Source organism: Rhinoderma darwinii, chromosome 2, assembly GCF_050947455.1.
Source record: "Rhinoderma darwinii isolate aRhiDar2 chromosome 2, aRhiDar2.hap1, whole genome shotgun sequence".
Lineage (NCBI taxonomy): Eukaryota > Metazoa > Chordata > Amphibia > Anura > Rhinodermatidae > Rhinoderma > Rhinoderma darwinii.
In genome coordinates this window covers 251,346,645-251,353,316 of record NC_134688.1, presented here as the reverse complement: position 1 = coordinate 251,353,316, position 6,672 = coordinate 251,346,645, and positions in this window count along the sequence as shown.

Genomic DNA, 6,672 nt, shown 5'->3' with positions numbered 1-6,672 from the left:
GGTTCAGGGGGCCCAATGGTTTTCTAAATTGGATCTACGGGGGGCGTATAACCTTATTCGCATCAAAGAGGGGGATGAGTGGAAGACTGCGTTTAACACGCCCGAAGGCCATTTCGAATACCTCGTCATGCCCTTTGGGTTGTGTAATGCCCCTGCGGTCTTCCAGAATTTCATAAATGAGATTTTGAGAAATTACCTGGGGATTTTTCTGGTAGTGTACCTTGATGACATACTGGTGTTTTCCAAGGACTGGTCCTCCCACGTGGAGCATGTCAGGAAGGTGCTCCAGGTCCTTCGGGAAAATAAACTGTTTGCCAAAACCGAAAAATGTGTGTTTGGGGTACAGGAGATTCCATTTTTGGGTCAAATCCTCACTCCTCATGAATTCCGCATGGACCCCGCCAAGGTTCAGGCTGTGGCGGAATGGGTCCAACCTGCCTCCCTGAAGGCGTTACAGTGTTTTTTGGGGTTTGCTAATTATTACAGGAGATTTATTGCTAACTTCTCGGTCATCGCTAAGCCCCTTACGGACCTCACTCGCAAAGGTGCTGATCTCCTCCACTGGCCTCCTGAGGCTGTCCAGGCTTTTGAGGTCCTTAAGAAGTGCTTTGTCTCGGCCCCGGTGCTGGTTCAGCCCAACCAAATGGAGCCATTTATCGTGGAAGTTGACGCATCTGAGGTGGGAGTGGGGGCTGTGTTGTCCCAGGGTACCAGGTCCCTCACCCATCTCCGCCCCTGTGCCTACTTCTCCAGGAAGTTTTCGCCAACTGAAAGTAACTATGATATTGGCAACCGCGAACTCTTAGCCATTAAATGGGCATTTGAAGAGTGGCGCCACTTCCTGGAGGGGGCTAGGCACCAGGTAACGGTCCTTACCGACCACAAGAATCTGGTGTTCCTAGAATCTGCCCGGAGGCTAAACCCGAGACAAGCTCGATGGGCGTTATTTTTTACCAGATTCAATTTTTTGGTTACCTATAGGGCTGGGTCTAAAAATATTAAGGCTGATGCACTGTCGCGTAGCTTCATGGCCAGCCCTCCTTCGGAGGAAGATCCTGCTTGTATTTTGCCTCCAGGTATAATCATTTCCTCGATCGATTCTGATTTAGTCTCTGAAATTGCTGCTGATCAAGGTGCAGCTCCCGGGAACCCTCCTGAGAACAAGCTGTTTGTTCCCCTGCAATTCCGGCTAAGGGTACTTAGGGAAAATCATGACTCCGCACTATCTGGCCATCCAGGCATCCTGGGTACCAAACACCTCATTACCAGAAATTATTGGTGGCCTGGGTTGCCTAAAGACGTTAAGGCCTACGTCGCCGCTTGTGAGGTTTGTGCTAAGTCCAAGACTCCCAGGTCCCGACCAGCGGGCTTACTGCGTTCGTTGCCCATTCCCCAGAGACCTTGGACACATATCTCCATGGATTTTATCACCGATTTGCCTCCATCCCAAGGCAAGTCGGTGGTGTGGGTGGTGGTGGACCGCTTCAGTAAGATGTGCCACTTTGTGCCCCTCAAGAAACTACCCAACGCCAAAACGTTGGCTACCTTGTTTGTCAAACACATCCTGCGTCTCCATGGGGTCCCTGTCAATATTGTTTCGGACAGAGGGGTACAATTTGTTTCATTGTTTTGGAGAGCCTTCTGTATGAAGTTGGGGATTGATCTGTCCTTCTCCTCTGCCTTCCATCCTGAAACCAATGGCCAAACGGAGAGGACTAATCAGTCTCTAGAACAATACTTAAGGTGTTTTGTCTCTGACTGTCAATTTGATTGGGTCTCTTTCATTCCCCTCGCCGAATTTTCCCTTAATAACCGGGTCAGTAACTCGTCTGGGGTCTCTCCTTTTTTTTGTAATTTTGGGTTTAATCCACGGTTCTCCTCCGTTTCACCTGGTAGTTCCAACAATCCTGAGGTAGAGGTCGTTCATCGGGAACTGTGCACAGTCTGGGCCCAGGTTCAGAAAAACCTAGAGGTGTCCCAGAGCGTACAAAAAACTCAGGCTGATAAAAAACGTTCTGCTAACTCCCTGTTTATGGTCGGGGATCTGGTGTGGTTGTCGTCTAGGAACTTGCGTCTCAAGGTTCCGTCCAAGAAGTTTGCTCCCCGGTTTATTGGGCCGTATAAGGTCATTGAGGTCCTCAATCCTGTCTCCTTCCGGCTGGAGTTACCCCCGTCTTTTCGGATACACGACGTGTTTCATGCCTCCCTCCTCAAACGCTGCTCCCCGTCCTTGGCTCCCTCGAGGAGACCTCCTGTTCCCATCCTCACCCCGGAGGGGGTGGAATTCGAGGTGGCCAGGATTGTGGACAGCAAGATGGTCCAAGGCTCCCTCCAGTACCTGGTCCATTGGAGAGGATACGGGCCCGAGGAGAGGACTTGGGTACCCGCCCGGGATGTTCACGCTGGGGTATTGGTCAGGAGGTTCCACCTGCGTTTCCCCAGTAAGCCAGGTCCACTTAGAAAGGGTCCGGTGGCCCCTCATAAAAGGGGGGGTACTGTAAAGGATCTGCCAGGCACTGCGGGGTTAACTCCCAGAACTAATCAGTCAGCACCTGAGAATACATCCCTGAGACTGACTCCTGCTTCCACCATTCAGGCTGGCAGGCTTAGGAGTGGGAGAGCCTATCGTAACCTGGCCAGACTCAGCTAGCTCCCGCCCTCGGTCTATTTAAGCCTGCACTTCCTGTCCCTCGGTGCTTGTTATTGCTTTTGTTTCCTTCCTTGTGGTTCCTGGCCCAGCTACAGCTCCTGCTATTTTTGATCCTGCTCCATACCGACCCTGGCTTACCGACTACTCTTCTGCTTTTCGTTTTGTACCTCGCACACTCCTGGCTTGACTCGGCTCGTTCACCACTCTGGTTGCTCACGGTGTTGCCGTGGGCAACGGCCCCTTTTCCTTGCTTGTGTTCCTTGTATGTTTGTCGTGTTTGTCGTGCACTTACTGAGCGCAGGGACCGCCGCCCAGTTGTACCCCGTCGCCTAGGGCGGGTCGTTGCAAGTAGGCAGGGACAGAGTGGCGGGTAGATTAGGGCTCACTTGTCCGTCTCCCTACCCCCTGCCGTTACACAAGAAGGTAGAAAAACCGGAGGAAAAAAGTTATCCAGGTATCAAAAAGAGGTGTCTTTATTTCACCATAATATGGTGAAATAAAGACACCTCTTATAAATAAAGACACCTCTTTTTGATACCTGAATAACGTGTCTGCTTTGGAGTTGGAGAGGCTACAACTTGACACTGCCTGCACCGATTGAGAATTTAGTTTTTCCTATTTAAATGCTCCCTGTGAATGCTCTCTGGGACTGTGATGTGCTGCTGAATTCTTTCTACTGTGTACAAGAGGCAGGTTGGGGGCTGCACGGCACTGTTTACAAGGAGAAGGTGGGGGGCTGTACTGCACTGTTTACAAGGAGGAGGTGGGGGCTGTATGGCACAGTCTACAAGGGGGAGGTGTGGGGCTGTATGGTACAGTCTACAAGGGGGCGGTGGGTGGCTGTATGGCACAGTCTACAAGGGGGAGGTGTGGGGCTGTATGGCACTGTCTACAAGGGGCGGTGGGGGGGAGCTGTATGGCACGGCCTACAAGGGGGAGGTGGGGGGCTGTATGGTACTGTCTACAAGGGGGAGGTGGGGTCTGTATGGTACTGTCTACAAGGGTGAGGTGGGCGATTATGGCATTGTCTACAAGGAAGAGGTGGGGGATTATGGCACTGTCTACAAGGGGGAGGTGGGGGATTATGTCACATCCACAGGGAGGATGTATGGCACAATCTACAGGGGGCACTCTCTACAAGGGGGGCTGTGTGTAGGTGCACTTTGGGGGCATAATACTGTATGGACACAATTAGAGGACAAAATACTGCGTCCTTGAAGGGGTTATAATATATTATTAAATATTATTATTATACTGTATGAGGCAGCTATGGGGGCATTATACTGAATGGGGGCACTAAATGGGCATTATACTGTGGGGGACACTAAAGGGGCATTATACTGTGTGGGGGCACGGGCATTATACTGTGGGGGGCATTATACTTTTTTAGGGGGCATTTTTTTTATGATGGGGTGGGGTGCCGAAAGATAAATAGCACCATCTATCCTAAAGCCGGCCCTGCGTATAGTGCAGTATTTGTGAACTCTTTTGAAGCCAACTTGCTTTTCCTTTGTAACTCAAAACATTAGAAACATCATTTTGGTGCCAATTATGCCAAATTTATAAAAAATAGTCCACATGGCATGACAGTTGTGGCACAACTTAGCTAAACATGTAAGACACACATTTCTTCTTTATGCCATCTAATTAAGTACACACATTTTTTTGTTGGCCCAAAAGCTGTCTAAAACATATAGGGGAAGATTTTCTAAGACTGGCGTTTTATACGCCAGTTTGAGCCTTCTGCTCTGCTAGAGTAAGATGCAACATATTTTTTAAGAGGCGTAGAATGACTAATAAATTTGCATCCATGGTTCGTGGGTGGCTTTACCCTTGTTATAAAATAGATGAACACAGGTCATTGTCAGAATACAGTGAAAACAGTGAATAGACTAGAAGTGATTTCCAAGGGCATGATTGTAACACTGTTTAGGAGGTCACACTTCTAGATAAAAGCTTTTAGGGCAGATATTTTGTTTATTATAAATTGTTGTACTTTCTGACAGAACACTAGTAAGCCTCCCTGTTAGGAACAAGTACAGTATGTGATACTATGCAGATTAATTTCCATATTTCCACTCAACCCTGTTATCAAATAGTGGCCCAGAGCAAGCAGGGATTGTTCTCTGCACAGACACGTTACAAGGAATGAAATTGCTGGAAGGTGTGTGCACTCCATATTTCCCCTCCACGTACACATGCGTCCATTTGTCAGCTGCAGTAAAGCAGGTGTACTGACCGTCTGCTGACTCAAGTTGAAGACTGATTTTGGGGAAGAATCACTTCGAGGGCACTCTGGTGGCTTGGACATAAAGCAAAAGCTGGAGGGAAAAATTGTCCAAAACATTCGGTACCTGTCCTAACCTGTCTGTGTCGTAATGTAGGGGGTGGTAAAAAATGTAGGATTTTATGGCTATGCATTCCTTTTTCAAAAATGTTAACAGACTCACTTTTTGTGCCTTTAAAGCTCAGTTCTCCAACATATTACATATTCTATATTAATACCCAAAGCAAATAATATGCCATGCACATACTGCTATAAATTTGCAATGCTTATATGAGAGATAGCACAGTCTTTTTTTATCACAACACTGGCACAAACAGCACTGCGAGTTAAATATTGACTGCAAAGATCAAGGTCTAAAGGGAAATAGGAGGAGAAAGCCTCACACTAAGCAGCGATCTGGCAAGGCAAGTGGTTACTTATTGCCCAGAGATCAATCAGAGACATTGGAGTAGTAATGTCTGGGGGAAGGGTTTTTTTGGGCCATACATTTGATTTACTGTTTAGTGTACCTAAACATTTTCAGACATTGATATATCTCTATTCTAGTCTCTCCCAAAGCTATTTTCCTCTCCAGAGGAGGTGGGGGGTTAATGATGAGTGATCTCACAGGATAAATATAACTGTATCTGGCAGGAGGCCCGCAGTCTGGGTGCGTCCTGTAATCTTGTTGCAATAAGGCAGGGGTGCACTGATATAAAGAACTTCTCTGGGCCATGTAGCGCACACATGTACTAGACTTAGTGTGATATCCTGATTCCTGTTAGGTGTTTTTATCACTGTTATGTACAAACAGAACACATTGAGAAATTATACAATACTTATTCCCATTCTACCGGATATAGAGGAGTTCACCTCTGTGCCACGTGTAAAACTGCCCAATGCAGAAAGAAATGTTTGCCTAGGGTTGGAAGGATGGTGAGTGTCCTTCTCTTATCAGATCAATCTCAGTGTGTGCCAATACATCTACAATGTATGTGACGTCATAAAAAAAGGGACCGGAAGATCCTTGACAAAGACACAAGGAGATACTGACTGTTACCACAGTCTTGTATTATCAACAAATCATTACATAATCCAAATATTACAACACAGCCTCTCCCTTTCCATAAACAGATGAACATGATGCCGATATCTCCAGTTTATTGAATCCAGTATGGGACATTTACTCTCCCCTGCTACTAAATTAAGACATATTAGATGGCACAACGACTTCTTTTGATAACACAAATAATGGAAAAAAAAAATACTTCTTTGCCATGATTAAGAGCACAGGAGCTGCTCGAAACGCGTAGGCTGGGGCATACTGCCTACTCACAATTTTTCTGGGACTGCGTCTCCCTACGATTTTTAATATTACTTCAATAAAGATGGGAACAACGCTTCCTTTTTAAACTTACAACTGGACTCAGCGCTGGATTACTTCCCTTGTTTTTTCTATTATATACCGCCAGCCGTAGCGGGAATCCGAGCAGAGAGTCAGGAGACGCACATAACTGGTGAGCTGGAGGTTTCCTCCCCTATTTCTTCAACACAAATAATGCTCATGGCTCCTCACCCCTATTGAGCTTACCTACTTACCAGCATTTGTGCCCAACCTGCAGTTTTCATGACTAACATCCATTGGCTACATGGCTGGAGACACAAAGAACAGCAAGTATCCTCCAAATAGTGAAGTTAGCATAGGCCAGTTTTGTGAAACGACAGCTCCCGCTATATCTTAATAGGCACGGGCTGT